Source organism: Hetaerina americana, unplaced genomic scaffold (genome assembly GCF_022747635.1).
Source record: "Hetaerina americana unplaced genomic scaffold, ioHetAmer1.1.p SCAF_1, whole genome shotgun sequence".
Lineage (NCBI taxonomy): Eukaryota > Metazoa > Arthropoda > Insecta > Odonata > Calopterygidae > Hetaerina > Hetaerina americana.
In genome coordinates, this window is record NW_027286069.1 from 121,221,944 (window position 1) to 121,242,503 (window position 20,560).

At 43.7% G+C, this 20,560-nt stretch overlaps 1 protein-coding gene across 1 annotated transcript in view; it reads left to right on the forward strand.

Moving 5' to 3' along the window:
* Positions 1 to 1,290: 1,290 nt before the first annotated feature.
* Positions 1,291 to 20,560, forward strand: part of LOC139687101 (GTP-binding protein drn-1) — a 438,774-nt gene continuing 419,504 nt past the window's right edge. Inside the window, exon 1 of the mRNA XM_071584224.1 lies at positions 1,291 to 1,511. The gene's annotated coding sequence lies outside the window, so the exon portion shown is untranslated. The remainder of the gene's footprint in view (positions 1,512 to 20,560) is intronic.

Genomic DNA, 20,560 nt, shown 5'->3' on the forward strand with positions numbered 1-20,560 from the left:
CACCAATCCTCTTCCCACGCCCTTGTAGAGCTCTCCCACATCCTTCACCCCCCACTCTTCCCAGAATCCTTTCTCTTCCTCCTCCCCCCCTCCCTTATCACTCCAACCCTCATCCACCTTTATTCGCACGTCCTTCGCAACCCTTCCGCACTTTATTTCTCTCCACTCTCCTCTCCAATCTCCTCTCACCCCGCGCAATCTCCGCCCTTCCTCGGCGCCTTTATGCCTACTATATACGAATGATGTTCATACAATACACACACATACACACACACACACACATATATATATGTATGTATGTATATATAATATACGCCCCCTCCCGTGTTCTCCGTCCGACTTTTCACCCTTTTCACGTCGTTCCTCCCCCCCACCGTATCTCCCAGCACACCCTGCTTCATTCTCCACCAACCTCCCTTTTTATCGTCTTCTCTCCCTTTCCCACTCCCCGTTCCCAAAAAATAATCCCACCGCTACAAACCGACCTCTCAACCCCTCCACAGACCCGGTAGACGCCCACCCCTCTTCTCTCTCTCTCTCTCTCTTTACGCTGCGCTCCCCTCCACCCCTTCCCCGTCCCGCCCCCACCCTCCCTCCCTCTCCCTCCCTCCCTCGCTCCCTCTGCCACTCCCGCGCGGCAGCTATCAGTTCGCTCGCCGCTACACGCCGCCTTGGACGCTCTTCCTCTCTCTCTCCGTCTCTCTCTCTTCCCTCGCTCTCTCTCTCTTCCTTCGCTCTCTCTCTCTCTTCTTCGTCATCCCCACGTGCCGCCGCCTACTCCGCACTTGCCCCACTCCCTCTCGCCCCCACCCCCCATTCGCCCCCGCCCCCATACGCCCTCCCCTCCACTCGCCCTCCCTCCCTACCGTACACACACACCCGCTGCTGCTGCCGCCGCGGCCGAATAAGACGAGCCTCACGAGCCGCTCTCCCTTTAGTCCCTCTTCTGTCTTTTCCCTCCCGCGCTCGGATCCGCCGCACCGGCACTCTCTCGCCCATCCGACGCCGCCGCTCCGGACTCTCCCGCACCTCTCGTTCCCATCCGAGCCTCCCCCCTCTTCATCCCTCTCCCTCTTCGCCGCACCACCGTCTCGCTCTCCTCCTCCCCTCTCCGATACCCTCTCTCTCTCCACCACGAACTTCTGCATATCTTTCTCTCCCTCCCTCTCTCTCTCTTCTCTCTCTCTTCTCTCTCTCTCTCTCCACACGCGCGCGCTCGGCAAAAGGAAGACAGGGGACGAATAAAAACGGTCACCGTCCCACGACTCTCTTCCTCTCCAAACCCTCGTGTCTTCCCCCCTCCCCTCCCCTCACCACCTCCTCCTCCCCTCCTCCTCTTCCTCCCTTTCTTCCCTTCTTTCTCCCTCACTCCTCTTTCGCGTGTCCTCCCGGCCCTTCCCATTTGTGTGTGTGTCTCTCTCTCTCTCGTCGTCGGCTGTATTCGTCGCCGACCGCCGACACTTTTGACGGCGACTGCGGTCGGGGAACCCGCAGCGATCCCGTGAGCACAGGTATGTTCCCTTCGCCACATTTCATTCCACGTGTGTTCGCAATTTCAAATCCCTGCATCCGCCCGCTGTTTTCTTCTCTCTCTCTCCTTCTAAGACAAGTCGGAGAGAAATTTGCTGTCGTGTGTCGTTTTACAGTTTGGACAATTGAAGGTATCCCCCCCCCCTGCCCACCCCCCGTGTCTACCTCCCCCCCTCCCGAGGGAAAAACCTTTGACAAAAATGGAAAGAAGGAGTCTTCTTCCCCGATCGGAAGTTGGTGGGGATGGGCGTGAGGATTTCTCGTTCTTCTTAGATCGCCTTTTATTGCTTTTTTTTCTTTGAGTACTCCGCCACATATACTCCCTCTTTCTTGTATTGATTTTTTAATTAAAGCCTACCGTGGTGGTGGCAGTGTGAGCGTTGGGTACCTTTTGCACCAACCTGCCAACTGTGGGTGTCTCCCTTGGTGAATGTGCCGATCGCTTTTGCCTTGGCATCCCCTCGGCTGTTTCCCTCCTCCATTGGCGCCCCGCGTCGAGGATCGTGCCCCTCCCCTTTCATTCAAATCGGAGGCTAACCTCCAAACCCTTCCAACATCCCCTCGCCTCCGAAGTGCTTTTGCCTTCCGGGGACCCCCTCGGGTGCACCCCCGTGGACTCGGAAGCGGCGTCGGCGGTGGATGAGAAGCCGGGGAGGGCGCGAGAGCGGGGGAGACAACCCGACATCGGTCGCGTCTTGAGGGGTGACCGCGATCGGGGGGTGGGAGTCAGGGCGGAGCGTCCCATCATTCGATGGGCGGTTTACCGCAATTCGAGTGGTCTCCACCTGGTGCCCAAGAATGACAATATTTTTAGTGATCCGAGTGCGGTGAACAGTCTCTCTCTGTCGTCTTTTATTTTCCAAACCTCGGTCCTCTTTGAGTATGACGCCAACAATTCTAACCTCGGAATTTGCAGTGGCAGTGCCCTGGTGACTGAGTCTCCGCTCCCCCCGTGGACCCGTCTCGTCTGGGAAATCGAAAGCGAAATAGTTTGATCGCATTCTCCTTAAACCTCAATTCACCGAACGTCCCTCCCCGCATTCCTTTCGCTCCACATTTCCCTCCCTCCGAATCGAACCCCTCCCTCCCCCTCTTTCCTTTCTCTCTCTTATCATTCGAGCCCACGCGGCTTGTTCCACAATGCAGCGGGCCAATTGCTCCTTTTTATTATTATTCTTCTCGCGGTGGTCCCCAAGAGAACTCCCCGTCCCGTCGCCACTCCGCATCAGCGATTTTGCGGGGAGACTTGATCGGGGGAGGGTGACGGTCCCACCCCCTCGCAACACCCGCCGCCGAGTTTCGATCGACACGCAGCGCCTTCAACGTTTTCATCGGTTAATCCATTCCAAAAAAAGTGTGTCAAAAGCCACTTGATACATTTATTTTTATGAAAGTTTGACATTTTTTTTGAAGACCCCTCGTGATCATGAAATTTCACCGCGAATAAATATTGTTTTATTTTTAAGTTTTATTTTTTATAGAGAGTCTCTAGCACATGCGTGCGTGCGGGGGGTGTGGGGAGTGATTTCGGTGGTCAGCATTTGCGTTTCTCCCTCGGTATTACTCCTTAGTCCAATGTCACTTTGCTAAATTCGAGTATCGGGAATAGGAATAGAAATATTGAGTCTTCAAGGGGTGTACCCCCCTTGGGCACTCAATGCCAAAAACTGTGCATAAAATCCAGTGCTTTGACTTCGCCGCACATGACGACGGTGCATTTATATCTCTTTGGCAGGATCGTCACGACCGCAAATCCGTCGTCGGGAATAAAAAACCGACCGTCGCAGAGACCTTTAAGGGGCGTTGATTCATTATTTCTCGTCATCCGTTCGTGCATTTCCCCGAAAACGGTTACGCGTCGTCCGCGTCGCTTTCCGTTGCTATTTTCGGCGAAAAGCCCAAATATCGCACTTTTATTGATTGTCTTATGTTTGCTCGCATTTTATTCTGCGCTGATTGAAATGGGTGTATTTCCCGAAAAAAAACCCGAGAGCTGATGTTATTTGCCGAAGAGATAGGCGCAGATCGTTGCGTGTTTACAATGATTCTGCGACGCGTTTTTTTCTCTTTGTGCCTTGGAAATCCGCACACCTTTGGTCAGGTTGGCCTTTCATCCACACCCTCCCCGCACTCCCCTTTGGATCCGGATCGCGTCCCCCACGCTCTCCCCACTTTTGCGGCCTCGGGAGCGGGATAGAACACAAACAGCTACTTGAAATTTTCCATTTCTATTTATTTTTATATATTAATATGTGCGTATAAATAAACTCACACAAATGTATTTAAATAAATATGTATAAATAATCTGTGAAACCATAACCGGCACGAGGAAAGGAACTAACCCCCCTTTATTACCCTGCTAATGTGTGAATTACACACGCCGTATAGGGCTTAGTACTGGGTGAAATCTACCGTCACCCACCAAACCGACCTTCGGGTTGATTACTGTGTTTATGGTTCATGCATAGTTCTATACATTTATATGCTTTCATATACATATAAATGTAAAAGAATATTGCTATTCCAATGGACAGTCATGAAAAATTAGAACGAGAAACGTTAAAGACAACTGAGAAAATGGCATACTCTGGGTTGTTCAAGAACTAATGGGAACGGTTTTTGGACATGTCGCAAATGGGCTATGCTTTGTAACACCCATGGTAATTACTAACGGCTTATTGCTGTGTGAACTCTACCATCACCTACCAAAACGACCTTCGGGTTGATTACTGTGTTTATGGTTTTATGGTTATATAAATAATTCAGTGACTAATACCATAAACACTTCCAATAACTCCTCATATTCTGATGAAGTTGGTCGAAATATTGAGGGGACTTGTTTTTCTTTTTGTTAAATCTCTATCTTTCTTATTTTTTTTAATTTACAACAAATGTTATATATATATATATATATATACACACACACATACACATACATATGTATATATATATATATATACATATATACATACGTGTATACCCACATGTAAATGCATACGTACACACGTGCTGCACTCATACGTGGGGGCGTGAGGAACCGGTGGTCGCCGTTTTCCTCCCTAAGTGCGGCGGCCCTTCTCCCCAGCCGCCCCTGAACGAGGGAAGAATGGTTTTCACCGACGATGAAAGTGCTCGGTGCGCCGCCAGGAGTGGCGGTTGGCGTGCGTGGCTGGTGGGCACGTGCTCATTCCGAGGGAGCATCTGTGCGGAGGGGGGCTAGGAGAGGGTCGGTGGAGGGGGATTCCGTCCGCGTGGACCACACCCAGGGCCCACGGGGGGAAAGAGTGAGCATCGCATTGTAAGGGGGGGGGAGATTAGGGCGGGGATGGCTCAGGGGAGAGATAAGTGCGGTGGTTTTTGGGCGTCGAGGGTGGGAGAGCGTGTGTGCGTCTGTATTTGTGCTCGCCCGCTTGAGTACTTGTGCCTGCGCGCTTATTTTGGAAGCCAACGACGTCGACACCGCCTTTGTTGATGATGCTGTTTTTTCGCACGCGAATTTATATGGCGGGGCCATCGCCTAGCAACGACCGCGAGCACCGACCGACGCTCTCTCTCTTCTTTGGCGCCGACGAGGAGATCGGATCGTTTAAAAAGCCTCGATTCCCTCCCGCGAAACAAGGTTCACTTCCCTGGGCGAGTCGCCTTGCGACCGATTGGGCTGTCCCCTGCGCCGCCCGCGTCGAGAGCCATTCGCCCTCCGTTGACGTCGAATTTTGGGAGGCGGGGTGCTCGCAAGCATAGAAATCCAGCATCCGTGCTCTTCCACCGCTTGGTGATCTTACTCGAAGGGTAGTTTTGTTCAGCCCCAATGAAAAGATGCTTTATGAATCTTGACTTAGCAACCTATGCCATCATTCAGGTCTTTCAAGTCATCTCTTTAAACCTACCGCTTCAGCGCGTAAAAAATGAAAGAAAAACACTATAGTGAAGTAGTGTAGCTGGTTGACAGCATAAATGGTCGATTATATTTAGAACTAAATCCCTTTCGCTCAACTTCTTGATAGCTATTCTTGTTCTAAAGCTACTCACGAAGGCATTAATTGCTTAAATGCGAAGGTGTTAGAGCGGCTCTCCAGTCGCTCACATCTCAAATTTTAGACCTTCATTCTCACATGAGTATTTTACTTACGTGACCCTCAAATACGTCATTGTCGAAGTGAAGGTGGAATCCATCTTCGAACCACTCTTACTTATTTTAACCGTTACTTTTTTTGGCTCCATAAATCGAGGCCGGGCCGGGGGCATCGGGGAAAAAATCGAAAATTACTCAGGCTATTCGAAATCCGGGAAAAAGTGAAAGAAAGAGCCAATTTTATAGTGGAGCCAAGGTTTTTGATGTTCAAATCGGGAATGTTATATGAAAATCTAGTATTCCCTTTTCGTTATGAGTTTACATTTGGCGCAGGGCATCTCGCAAAAACCGTATTTGCAGTTCGACCGATTTCAGTGATATCGGTGTCTCGTGGAGGAATGGGAGTTGAAGCATTTAAATTACCTTGACAGATTTCAAGGAAAACATCCCAAAAAAATAATCTCATTCTCGTAGGGAAAGTCGTGAAAAATCATCGATGGGAATTCACACTATGGACTGGTCGCTCTGTGCCGGCCGGCGACGCTGCGTGTTTGCCACCTTCCTCCTTTTTAATGACGGGAGCTTTCGGACCGTTCCCATTCACGGGGTGGAGGAGTGTGTCGCCGGGAGGGTCGACTCCGAGGACTTTGACGAGGGAGGGTCGACCGAGGAGCATTGCTTTGGAGAGCCGGCGAAATGCAAGGTATTTTCCCACGTTAGGGAAACGACCCCTGCTCCCTGGACGGGAGGTGTGGCATGGCAACGGAACGAGCGTGCCTTCTCGGGACAACTCACGGCTTACCATCCCTTTCGGGAGGACTGCGCTTCGGAACCGAAGTTCCATGCGCCCAACTGAGGGAGGGAGCAAATGGGGTGTCTCAAAGAGAGGAGGGGGGGTCGAAATAAACCCCTTCAACATTCGAGGTCCGCAAGGCAATTTGATTCGTGTAATAAATACGGTCTTCGGCGTCACAAACTTATCTTCGGAAGGGTAGCTATCCACCGCGTAAAAAGCTCGGTGTTCCGATACTCCCGGAGGATTTGGGAAAAATCTTTTCCTTAATCGCTTACTTGTGTCGGAATGTTCCGTAAAAACCGAAGTGTGTGTGTGAGGTTACGTGCCAAAAAATATGATGTTATTAATATTTTCAGGAGCCACTTTGATAATTTTTCGAAGCGTTGCAATTATGAAAATTATGCTCATAGATATATTTATTGATTTTCTATCCGAAGACTTTGAGTATTAGTGAAATTAGCAACTGGTGTATCACTCAAATACTATTCGAATCTCATTATTGTATTAAACGTCGCGTTTTTATTTATGATTCATTAAAAACAAGAAAAAATATCAATTTTATCTTTGAAGGTGTTTAAAAATCTTTCCGACCAACTTTTGCAAGTATTCTGCCATGCATATTGATATACTATATCAACTACCTCGCCGTTTCTATTCATTAAGCAGTATTTAAATCCAGTCATATTACGAGCCACGATTAATTTGGCCTTGCATTAATTGTACTTCAATTTAATTCTTTCGGTAAGGTAGCAGGATGCAATTAAGGTGAAATGAGTTTCATGTCACATTCATTCGGGAAATGAGAAAAATGATTGCATGGATGATATATTGCAGCTTCTTGGCAGCGGACGGTAGTGGTTGCTCAGGAAAATGTCCGCGAAAGGTGGCAGAATACACGATGGGTTTAAAGAGCGTTAGAATGCCGAGGGAAATATTTTTGGCCGTGTTCGGAATATTAAACATGCATGTTTGTCCAAGACTGGAAAAAGTGTAAGAGTGTTCATCCCACATAAACTAACTTAATGAAGTGAAACTTGTACCTAACAGGATAGGCATCAATGTCGAATATTGTGGGCGGAGATTACTTAAGAATTGATTCTGAAAAAAAACGGGAAAAAAAGATGTGGGAGCGATTAAGGTTATGAAAGCATGTGAACACGCTGTGCACCGCTAATGGACGAAAGTATGAAACGTGTTCACTGCTTTGGCTTGATAGCGTTTGGAGAATGAATCAGGGATCAGATATGTGACCGAGGAGTAAATGGTTTGATGAGTAGGGGTAGAAAGGTGAATAGGCAGGCGAGAAATTCATGGGTGAATGAAGTCGAAGAAGCTCTATTATAACGAGGAAAATTAGATATTAGAAATAGAATTTGAGAATTCTCAGGAAAGGAACATCTTGTTTGGAACGATGTGCGAATGACGGAGTTCAAGGGAGTCTGCAAGGACGGCTGGGCGACGAAAATTGGTGAAGGTTTTTCCCCTAAAGAACTCGGGTTTCAGGATTACTCCGAACGAGAAACGCAAGAATAAGTGTAAAAAGATTATGAAATATTGAGAAAATATAAATTTTAATTATTAAGATATACATTTTATTATAACAATATACTCAACACAGATGCACCAAGAAATCTTTTCTGAAGGCGGGAATTCCTGCTTTTTTATGCGAATATTCATTCACGTCACTCTAAATTGCTGCAACACGCACGTTCTAATTTCTATGGACGACTTTGTACTCTACTTGAAAATAAGTTCTTAGAATATCTCTGAAACTCTAGAAGGAACTGGGGGATTTCAAGTTCTAAGATGAAAAATACAGCGCTCGTCTTTTAATTATGTATCTTCTTACTGTATCTGCCCGGTCGTGCTTTGTCCAGAAAGAATCCCCTCGTGCTCCAGGAAACCATAAATTCAAAAGTTCTCCTTTTTTGACATGGAAACCAATGGTGGGTAGCATAATCATAATTTTTTCAACTTGGTAACTCAGTGTTTTGTCTGTTTTTGTGCCATTGGAAAATATGGGGAACCATATTCATTTAGATTTTTTAAACAAGCAAGAAATTCTTCGGAGAGTTCTGGTTCATGCGTGCTATTTTAACTTTTCCTAAAACTGTGTCATTTAGCAACAGTGAGTGTCATAAGTTAAGGTCGTCTGTTATTATTAGAGCGTTAACAGGTGACGGTCACTCAATGAAGACCCAACCTGAAATTCGGGCATCCTAAATGTTCGAGATCGGAATGGAAACCTTTAATCTAAGATACTTTATTCTTCAGTTTTTCTCGGCGTCCATCCTCTTCAAAACGCATAAAATTTCTAATTTCCTACCTCCTTTTTCTCTCTCCTTTCCTCCCTCCTTTCCTCCCTCCTTTTTCTCCCTCCTTTTTCTCTCTCCTTTCCTCTCTCCTTTCCTCCCTCCTTTCCTCCCTCCTTTCCTCCCTCCTTTTTCTCTCTCCTTTCCTCTCTCCTTTCCTCCCTCCTTTCCTCCCTCCTTTCCTCCCTCCTTTTTCTCTCTCCTTTCCTCCCTCCTTTGTCTCTGATAACCCAAGAGTTGCTCCCCTCTATTCGCGGCGCCTCCTCCATCTCTCTCCTTCGAATTTTCCCCAACTTCGTTTCTTCACAAACTCGTATTTCATATTTCTTCCTTTTTCCTCAAAACGGCTTACTTCTCCAATGTTCCTCAAGGCCCACATTTACAAAGACCTTTCTTGTGCTCTTTCCTCGGAAGGATTAAATTTTAAACGGGTCTTAGCAATTAATGGACCAAAGTGATGGGAATGAAATATTGAAAGAAAATTTGGAAAGAAGACAAGCTTGTTCTTGTGGATTTAAGTCGATGCAGATGAAAGAGGTTTAATATAGTTTGGGGGTTTTCCTTCTCACCTCATTTAGCAAAACTCAATGGACAACTTGAAAGGACATTTTTTTCTGAAGGTGAGGCTACCTTGAAGTTCGAGTGGTGAATGCAAAGTGTCTTGGTGTTTGTTATTTATATTCGAATCTCTAATGTTTTCTAATCTACTATTTCATGTAAGTTTTTTTGAAAGGATATTTATATATTCCCTAATTGCAGTGAACATATGTTAGATGGGTCAAAGGGTGAGCTACGCAGGAGGAGCCGAGAGAAAAAGATTTATTCGATTCGTAGGCGTAACCTTTAGGAGACCCGATATTTGCATTGAATTGGTTTAGAGTTTTTTTTAAGCTCATACGAAAAACTTATTTTGAAGTTGATGTATTTCTTTTGTCCTGAGTATTGGAAAGAAATGTTCCATGAATGTAGCACTTGTGCGCATGTTGTTAATGCCTTAATGTCTTATAGCGCGTAAGAATTTTTGCGACTGAGGAATGAAGATCCGGCACTTTCCTTAAGAAAGACTCCATTTATCTAACTTTAATATCCCCTTTTCTATGGCGACTTTAATTTATGGAGGACTTTGCATTCGAGATAGTGGATTTCAAAAATATCTTCTCGTTCTTTGGGGAGATCCCTCACGCGACCCCCTCAAAATAAAAAGAAGGAACACGTCAGAAGCAGTCCATATTTAGGCAAGGAAACTCCGCATATAAACCGAATACGTCTGAAAAGTCCGGCTGGTGTTGTGAAGTGAAGGTGAAGTAAGGCTCCTCGAGAAGCTGTCGATTTTTATAGAAACAATGTCTGTGAGAGATGGGGATCGGGCCGAATTGGACTCTCTCAGTTCCCAATGAAAATCCACAGGGTATTTAAGGCGCGTGAATTATTTTTAAATCTCGCGAAATTCTATTAAAATGACAATTGTTTCGGATCGATGAAAATTCCGACGGAGAGTGGCTGCTTTCGTGTCGAAATATATTTCCGAGTTTTTTTCTTTATAATGATATTCAATGAGGAAACTTGGCGAAATAAGACTCCTTTTCTCCCCCGCCCTCTCATTCCGGAGAGGGGCAGAGCGGGGGGAAAGGATTGGAATGGAGTGGCGGAGGGTTGGAGAGAGGGGGCGGAGAGGGGGTGGGGAGGGGAGCGGCAGGTGAAGGAGGCCCTCAGACATCCCTTTTCAAATCCTTCTCCGACGAGGGAATTCCCCGGCTACACCGTCAACTATACACATTTAAACGATGCCCATTGCACTTCCCTCTCCCCCTCTCTCCTTCCTTTCTCCCTTTCACTTTCCCCCGTCCTATATGCCCTCTCCCCCCATCCATCCCGTCCCTCTCAATCTGCTGCTCTCTCCTTCTGAATCGTATTGATTGTTGGCCGTCCGGAGGGGGAGCGAAACATCTAATCCATCCTGCTTCGGCCAGCCCCTCTCCCCTCCCATCCACTGCACGCCACCCTCTCCCCTCCTCACCCACCCGACCTGCCCACTTTTATTGAAATACGCTAATTCTCAAACAGGTCCTGTGAGTCCCTTTTAATCGCTTCAAATCTCTCTTTTTTTCTCCCGTTTTCCCTCCCTGCTCATCTGGCGCCTCCTTTCGCTCCACTTCTGCGGAATTGCCCGTTCAATCCGCTTTTTAGAGGTTCGCCGTGACAACTGCCTCTCCTTTCCCCCCACCCCATTCCCCTGAATTTGGGGACGATTTCACTCAATGTCCTGTCGATAAAAAAGGGTCATAATGCGCGCGAAATATTGACGGTCGTGCTCCAAATACGCAAATGATTCTCCACCATCCCGCTCGCACGGCACATCCCTTTTTATACATGCATGTAAATATTTTTTTATTTTTTAATGTGAATCGCCAGCTCGTGGTGCGACTGAAATGGGAGGATTGATGGGCTGGAGATTACAACTTTGAAGAGGCTCTTCCACGAAAGATTGCCCATTTCCTACTTGGATTATCATTATTTTATTGGGTTCTTTTTTACGCGTATTGGGGGAACTACTATATTTCGTGCGGCGGAGAGGTGAAAGCGACATAAGCGATTTGGAAGCTGTCCGATTTCCGACTGAATTCCTTGCTCAGGAAGATTTAATGCTGATCCTGCCTTTGGTCCACGTGAAACCCCTTCTGGTTTTCCGGTAGGTTAGATACCGGAATCCGTGGGGCACTTTTGAAGATTTTCAACACATTCTTCGGCATGTTTTACATCCGGGAATGTATGGGATTCGCTTCGGAGGGGGTGAAGGCTATCCATATGTATCCATCACACGGACTTTGCGAAATAACGCGGATTTGCAGCGTTACGACGAAGTGAATGCGTGCCAACCGAGCATTTTGTTTGTTGACAATTGGTGGTTTTCATAATGAAACGAGTCAGCTGTTTGCTTATTGTTCTTATAAAAAGTTATCCTCGCCGTTAGCATGAAAACTGTATAGCCCAAACGAACACCTGAGTTTGGCATGCATTAAACCCAACTCTCTTTGCATGTTTCAAAGCTTTGTTCGTTACAATACCTGTATCTGTATTAAAAGATTTGGTAGAGCATCGTTTTTTCATGACTCTCCTATTAAGCTTGTGAATTGATAAAATAACAACAACGATTGGTATCAGTTATTAATAACATATCCTTTTTCTGCCTCACAAATGCTTATACATGATGAATTACTGACCCATTCGATAATTCTTGCAAAGATATGTACGTACAATATTCCGCAGCCCTGAGTGGCAAGCTTCCATCCACTCATGGATGGTGCATTATTTGGGGTATCTGTGTTGGTGAAAATTGACCCAAAAATCGATAGTCATTTCACTTGATTAATCTCTGTAGCCATTGCTCCACTTCTCGTCGACAACCCATCATTCAAGTCCTCAACGATATATTCTCTGGTATTATTTTACGGTTGAGCGGATATGTGGGAAATAATACTTCCAGCGATTTTTTATGACGCCCTAGAGCTCGTATACGGTGGCTATAAAAAAGACTCTTGGTTCGATCCCCTTAGAGGAAGGGAGCACCCATCTGAGAGGCCATCGTCATAGTTTCTTTTAATGTATTCGTCGACGGTTGGGAAAAATAACTTGACCTCGGTGCATCCTTGGAAGGAATAGTTGCTCTTCATGGCGGAAGATGTCATTCTTTTCCTTGTGCAACTTGGTTGACTTCGTCTTCCTTGTTTCTATTTTCAAATGCATCCCGCGCAATGTTTACCCAGTTGAAGTTGAATCTTGTGTCTCGAGTTGAGAGGATTGACCGGAGGAATAATTCAAAAGTTCGTTCGTATAGTTTTGATGTGACTGCTGACGAAGTTCGTGAAGAAAGACAAAATGAAAGACATTAGCGTTTCGTTTTATTTTTTTATCACCTCACTGAATATCGTGCGAGTCGAGGCAGCAAGTGACTCGAAATTCAAGCCGGCTCTCCCATTACTGATACATCGCTCCCGTCAAATTCAGTTTCTCTTCGCTCCGCTTGTTTTCGCTTCGTAAATTTTACCTGCGTTTCATTTCGCCGCGCTCGATTGCACCCCTCGATACATTTAATGAGCCTGCATTGGAAGTCGTCCTTTTGCGTTTTTACTTTTACCCGCGCGTAATTACCAACGTGCCTTCCCGGTCATGCCCTCCCCCCTCATTTAAAAAAAGACACCCTTCAAGCGTGAATTTGATTGTAATTCAAAAAAATGTCATTTAATATTTAATTATATACACATATAGATTGGCATTTTGGAAAATTGACACAATCTCCTGCCTTGCGCTTTATTTACTTAATGATATTCGTATTTTTCATTAATTATTTACTTGCAGAATATAGTTTTCTGTATTTAATTTCATTAAAAATAAAGAAGTAATGATTTTAAATGACTTTCTTATTGGTATCTCGTGAGGAACCTAAAAATGTCTCCCTTTTTTCAATCTAGTAAGTGATTATCTATTCTTTACTGCTTGCTAATCCCTTAAAGAGTTACAGTTCTCATCCTTCATCGTATGAATCCGGCGAACGGAGTGCTTACTCATTCAAGTGGTTACGTCACTCATGCGTATGGATGCTCGTAAGACATTAGAGAAACCAATACTATTGAATATCAGTCTTTTTGAGACCTTTTCAGCTTTTTGTTTCACAAGTATTTTATGAAATGATGCAATCAATAGCCGTTGAATATTGTTTAAAGTTCGTCCCTTGTCAAAAAAAATCAAATGTAAACATTTTACACCATTGAATTTGACAGAGGTAATATTTTTCTTCTCTCCAAACGATGTATCGGAACCAAAACTCATCCATTGATATTTTTGCGCCGAGTAGAATGACATTCGAATGACTATGGCACATAAAGGGAGTGTTCTTAATAAGAGAACAAAGACAAGAGTTAAAGGGGAATCAATTCAATTTTTGTTACGCCTTCGGTCACTCCAAATTGATATGCTCCAGCTTAGCATTTTACATCGCCTCGCAACCAGGTATTCCCCCTCCCCGCCCTTGAATCCCCACCCTCCGCCGCATTTCCTTAGTTTGCATTTTTACGCACGGTCCCGGCGACTTGCGGTGCTCTGCACGTGAGACGCGCACACTTGAATCCATGAATCTGGGTCGGGAACTCAGGGAACAACTTCTTTGCCATATGTTCGCACGGGATGAAGTCGCCGCCCCTAAGCCCTTGCGGTCCCCTCGCCGCCCCTTGAGAGCGACCCGTTGCCGATTCAGGCTTGGGAGGGTGGGGGCGGAAGAAGGGAGGAATGGCAGGACGTGACCCAGGTGATGGGGCGAATCAAAGCGATGCGTCAAGAGAGGTGCGGGGGGGATGGAGGAGATGGTGGTGCCTCGTTTAGCGATGGCTTCCTCCCCAAGGCCACGGAGAGGGGCCTCCCTCCCTCCCTCCTCCCGTTACACAGCCCCACCCCTCGACTATTTTAAACCCTCTCCCCGACCCCCTTCCGTCTTTGTCTCTCTCCATTTCCCCTCCCCTCCCCTCAAGCCTTTTCCCTCTTCCGTCTCTTCTCCATCCTCGCTGCTGCACGTGGGTGCTTAACGCGCCTTTTGCAGACTTAACGCCGCAGAAAATTAATACCTCTCCCACGACTATTCGCCTTCAACCGCTAATTGTTTCTCGCTATCTTTTCCCTTCCTCCCCTCCCCTTCTCTTTTCCCTCAAAAGGGCGTCGGCCCTTATCTCTCTCTATTTCTCTCTCGCAATTGAATCTTTTTGTTCGCCGCGCTGGAGAGGAGAAAATCATTTTCGGTCTCCGTCGGCCTTGGGAGAATAATTTGTTTTTGGCTTTCAGAGAGGATTTAATGCCTACGGGTTCATTTGGACATTGAAAATGGCATAAGTAAAGTAGATGAGAAATTAAATTCGGGGATTTGCGTTCATGTTTCTGTGTGGAGTAATAGTCGAATGTTTAAGAGGAGGTGTTATTTTACGTTGGTCGTTCCTCGACGTGAACATTTGGAGCACACATGGCGGTAATATTTGTCCCATATGATGAGGGAATTTATATGCATATATATAAATTATATATGTATATTTATTATATATATATATATATTATATATATATAATGAGGTAATCTACCGCTAAAGGTAGTTTTTGGATGACACAGCTCCTAAATAAATATTTTGAGACTCCTAGCAAATCACAAAATCCAGCATCCTACTCTACATCAGGTCCCTCTTCATCTCTGAGTACTTTCTTCCTCCCTTCATCCCGTCCAACATCCCTATCCGGTTCCTTCCCTGTCCTAGTTTGCCCAACATTCTCCCCTCAATTACAGTCTTCAACATCCCACTGCCGGCCAATACCCCCTTCATCCACTTTTCCTGCCTCCATAGGATTTCTCCCAACAAATCCCTCTCTTCGCCCACCATACCAAGTACTTCCTCATTTGTTTTCTTCTCTGTCCATTTCACCTTCTCCATTCTTCTCCACACCCAAATTTCAAAAGCCTCCAATCTACGTCTATCCTTCTGCTTCAATGACCACGCTTCCGCGCCCGGTACATAGCTACGCTCCATATCAAAGATTTTACGAGTTTTTTCTTAACATTCTTACTCAACATCCCTCTCATCAACTCCCTCCTCCTTGTGAAAGCCTCTTTGCCTAGCGCAATTCTTCTCCTTACGTCCCTACTACTTTGACCGTGTTGGTCCAAAACACTTCCGAGATACGTAATCTGTTCTACCTGCTCCAGTTTTTGCCCTCCTATTTTAATTTTAAGCTTAGCCTTTTTTTTCTAAAAAATTGCATAAATTTTTTTTATTAATATTGATTCTCCTCCCATACCTGTCGCACTGAATTTCCAATTCACTAAGCAATGCTTGCAAACCCTTGGCTGACTGACAAACTAAAGCTTGGCTAAACTAAAGCTAAAGCTTTGTTTATATATATATATATATATATATATATATATATATATATATATATATATATATATATATATATAGGATATTCCCGGGAAACCATAACCGGCACAGGGAAAGGAACTGGCCCCCTCTACTCTGATGTGTGAATTTCACACGCCGTCGGGCTTAGTACTACCATCACCTACTAAACCGACCTTCGGGTTGATTACTTTGTTTATGGTTTATGTATGTATATATACTGATTAAAGAGAATTTATGATGCGAGGCATCGGAGGGAACTAATTTCAGGTTTGAAGAGATCACAAAGAAAACCTGCCGGTTATCTGTAGAATTGTAGTGAGCGAAACAAAAAGCTCACATTACTATTGTAAATTTTGAATTGGACTCCCATGAAAAGTACGAAATTAAATGGAAGACTAAAAAATATTAGATAATTAAAAGTCGTATGAGTTTAACGGTGACACGGGAATAATGTCCCCCATAATATTGATTGGTTAGACAATAATGAGGATCGGAAGAACTTAATTGCCACCTGGGAAGCAGAATTAATGCCGTTCAAGAAAGAAGGAATACCATTAGCAGCGACCGGAATGGTGTCGGAATGATGATATTTCGCCAGGAGAAAAATCTAATAGCATCTGGAGGCGCTCATCTGAAATGAAATAATACTTTGCTGCAAAATATCGAACCCTTCTACCTCTTTCGAGGAATATGACTTATTGGGAAGAATTCATTCAACCTTTCCGTCAATTGTTAATCAGAGTCTTGGCTGCGCGCAAGCGTTAACATTTCGCATGTGGTAGCGCCGTTTAATTATGACGGGAATATTTGACGCATTAACGAAGGAATTTATACGCTTGCATAAACATATACTGATTAAAGAGAATTTATGACACGAGGTATCGTATCATTTTATTCGACACTCGTAGTATTTTATTAAATCCATTATTTTAGTTTATTTATTTAGTTATAATTATTTATATTTATTGTTACATTTAGTATTAGTACTCGTAGAATTTTATTTATAAATGTGAAATATGTTATTTCCAGTTTATTTTAATGCTACCAAGAACGTTAATGCGTGTTTCATGTAAAATAGTTGGTTCTATTTCCTGTTGTTTACTAAGTACGAGCTACTGTCTAGTCCCACTCTTCAGTGATTGTCGCAAGAAAAATGATGTATCCATGGCAGGGATTGGTGCGGTACCCACTTCTTTCCAGTTAGAATGAAACGTTGCCGTAGTGAAACTTCCCCCTTCTTCGAATTGCTTATATTAAATGGGATATTGCATTGAAATAAAGCCGAATTATAATAATGGAATCAACTTAATTTGCTCAATGTTATTATAGGTTATTTATTCGGCTGTTTTTATCCTCCCATATCCGACACTTTCCCACATTTCTCCATCTCGAAATATTCCCACCATCAATCCCCCGTTGTTTGATTCTTCTGATTGTGCTCTCATTTTCCCTGTGGGGTTGATGTTTGAATTTAAGCTCTCCAAGGAAATGCTTAACGTTATTAATTATCGAATTTGTGCTAACTCCGGGTGAGGTGGGTTTCTTGGAAGTTTAACAGCCTTACCCGGTTTCAAAGTTTTAACAGGGAAACTTGATAATCGCATGTTATTATTGAAGTTTGAAAAAGGAAAAATATACCTTGAGAAAAAAAACCATACAATTCTTTATAAAGTGGGGATAACATTGTTTACATCAAAAAAGGCAATAATTAACATGGTTTTACAGCATCAGCAGTTGAAAAAAGAGATAAAAATGTAAAAAACAGGTATATTTGTATTTATGTATGTTAAATTTACGAGGCGCAGTAAGGATTATTTTAAAAATAAAATTTATATAGTATTTAAAAGAAAGGGAAATATTTTCCCTTTCAGTTAGTCTCTTGTGGAGAAACGCCGTTGTGATTAAATGAAATGATAAAAACTTTCTATTATTGATGGCTAACGCCATTGATAATAGAAATAAAATCGGCGAATTTAAAAAAATTAAGAAATGGCAAAATAAACATTACAATGAAGGAATTGGAATGGTAGCCAAATTAAGACTACCGAACGCATAATGTCGCAGAAATATTTAAATTTTTGGAGTTCACTAAGAGGCAAACTTAAAAAAATCAAAATACTCTAATATCAGCATTTCATTGCTTCATTAACAGGTTTCTATAATGATCGCGTGTGTCACTCATCTCGCCAAGGAAAAATTGGATATAATTAGCAATAGATTCTTGCAATATTGTAAATCCTACAATAAGGAAAAAAGTACTTGACATTTTTAGTTTGGAATGATTTTCCAAGATTAAGAAAAGGGAAAACGGTGTAGCTTTTTCGTAACTCGTTTGAAAGATGTAGAGAGGGCACACCTGTAGAGAACGGTGTGATCTAGAGCGATGTTAACACCGGAGTTAGGTCAAGTATTGATTCCGTGTTCGGTTTTTGGGCTGAAATAATTTTTCTTCACGACATTGCTACGAGGGCGAGTCAGGTGAAAGTCTTAAAACTGCAGTGCAACTACTAAACATCGCGCCAGGGCCAATTTTTGGTTCCCACAATGACGGCCATGGTTTGATGAGCGGTTTACAACTGGCAGTAATGTACCAGAACGCAACAGTAGTGTAAACATGGCCGTTCCACATTCCACGTGCTCTACAGAGACAACAGAGATCTCTCATTCGTTAGTCATCTGTAAGGGAAAACATGAAACATATCTGATTTCATCGACAAATGAAAGTTCAGAAAGGCGATGCACATATTTCACTTTAGTAATGACGCCTGAACTAGGAGTTTTTTTAAACAGTTTTAATTCCATATGAGTCTCCCCTCGACCAGGTCAAGCATACAAGTACGCGTGTTGTTACGGAAGAGGCTTTATGGGAAGTGGAAGCCATGGCTTTTCTAGAGGTATTCTTGAATTGGAGAAGTATTATACGCTAAGAGGACTACATACATATGCATTATATGAGTGCATGTACCTTTAGTATTAAATAAATCACGATATTAAAATATTTAAGTTTTAAGGTTTTCATTTGGCTGACCTGTATTAGTGGTCCTCTATGCTATTCGTATCAATTATCCTCCAACGTGTATGCACTTTGTGAACGATGGTAAATGGTGAAAGTTGATTCTTTATGATATTCTTCGGGAAAGCTTTCATAATTTCTAAAGCTCATTTAGAGAAGATTGCTGTTTTTAGCGCATTTGAATCGGTGTGCATTAACCCCCTTTCCCCTCTGGTGAAATATTGACCTGCCCCGACAAAACCGGCCATGAATGGCCCTCCGGGTGGATTTCGGGTGAAGGGGCCGCTGCGACGGAGTGTGCAAAGGCCTAAACATGTCTCCAGGGAAGATGTACTCGGCCACTACACAGTGTACTCTAGCCAGCGAGGGCAAATGTAGCCGGCGTGCACTGCAGTTGAGTGCGCGCACACGAGTTATTCGGTTGGCGCAAATGTTGATAGCGGGTGTTCCACCAGCACCGAAGGGAAAATGAAACTCCAGCCACATGGGCAAATACGCATCCTCCTCTCTCGAAGAAGGGCCTGTCGAGTTTCCCTCACAGTTTGAAGCGTTGGCACTGAGCCGTGGAGTTTATTAATTGTTGGAAGGACTGTAATATAGGAAATATTCCTTTTTTCATCCGTTTCACAAAGTCTGCCAACCTTTCGAAGCATGTGACATTTTCAAAAAAACGGTGACATAAATTCCTTTTATTCATTCACCTATCGAAAACAGGGTACAGTGTTTTTGACGCTGAAAGAAAGAAGTTTTGTGTATTAGAAATTTAATAAAAAAGCGATTAAAGGGGTATGCTTTTTTATTACAAAACGCACTGTTTTCCTAGAATGTCGCCCAATAATAGCGAAATTATCTTGGAAAACGCTTCTTTAGGGTGCCTCTGTAGAATGAAGCCGATGACGGCGAAGTAACGCCCTCGCCTGTCGATCTAGGAGTTGCGGGTTCGATTACCGTTTAGATGGGTTCCGTCCGCCCATAATTGGTATGTTGTAATTGTAGTCTCTATATTCTTATAAAAATCCTATGCATGAGGGTAAAAACTCCTTTTTTGGATTAGTTAAAAAAAAATAAATGAAATGGGAGGCTCCCATTAATCGGACCTATCGAAAAGTGAATTCGATTTGTTTCTTTTGGTTGGTCTAGGATGGAAACCAGAAATAATTTCATTTCGATAATTTCAATTTAGTTCATTCCCCTCAATAATTTAAATCAATTTGGTTCTCCTGTAAGTATGTAAAAAAAAGGCGTAGCTTAAAAAATTGTATACCCTCGTTTTTTAGGTAATTAAATGTTTTTTCGAGTTGTGCAGAACTCACTGAAATCTCATCCAAAATTGTGTTGTTATTATTTTTACTGTTATTTATTGGCAATGCTTTTCTAAACAGAAAGGAAAATTGAACCTCTCTTGGAAAAAACGAAATTTTTTGTTGCATGTTGGTGTGCATTCTCTAGGTAGGAAGAAATTCAGTATGGTTACATTGATGCATGCGAGGTAATATTATTTCTGCTCAGTATTGCAGAGTACTTAGATAAAACATCTCAGTAATTAAAGAGAAATATTGGAGTAATTTTAAAAGTAGGGCGTCGTCTCGAGCATTAAGCCTGGACTCATTTATATTCCTCTCACAATAAACATACGTAAATGGAGGAAGTTGACTCATTCGTGGTAGCCAAAGCGCACATATATTTTGAGTATTGATCTCATTAATAGTAATGACCTCGTTATTACAATTCCAGACAAGTTCATTAGTCAAAGAATCAATTAAAAAATCAATTGGAGAACAGCGTAGGTTAATTGTGCTGAACTTGAATAACGGACGAAATGGGACGAGTTGCGATAACTTCAGGAGCAGATTGGCAGGGGCAGGAGACATTGCAAGAAGGAGCAAACCAGAACGTGTTGAGGTAATGT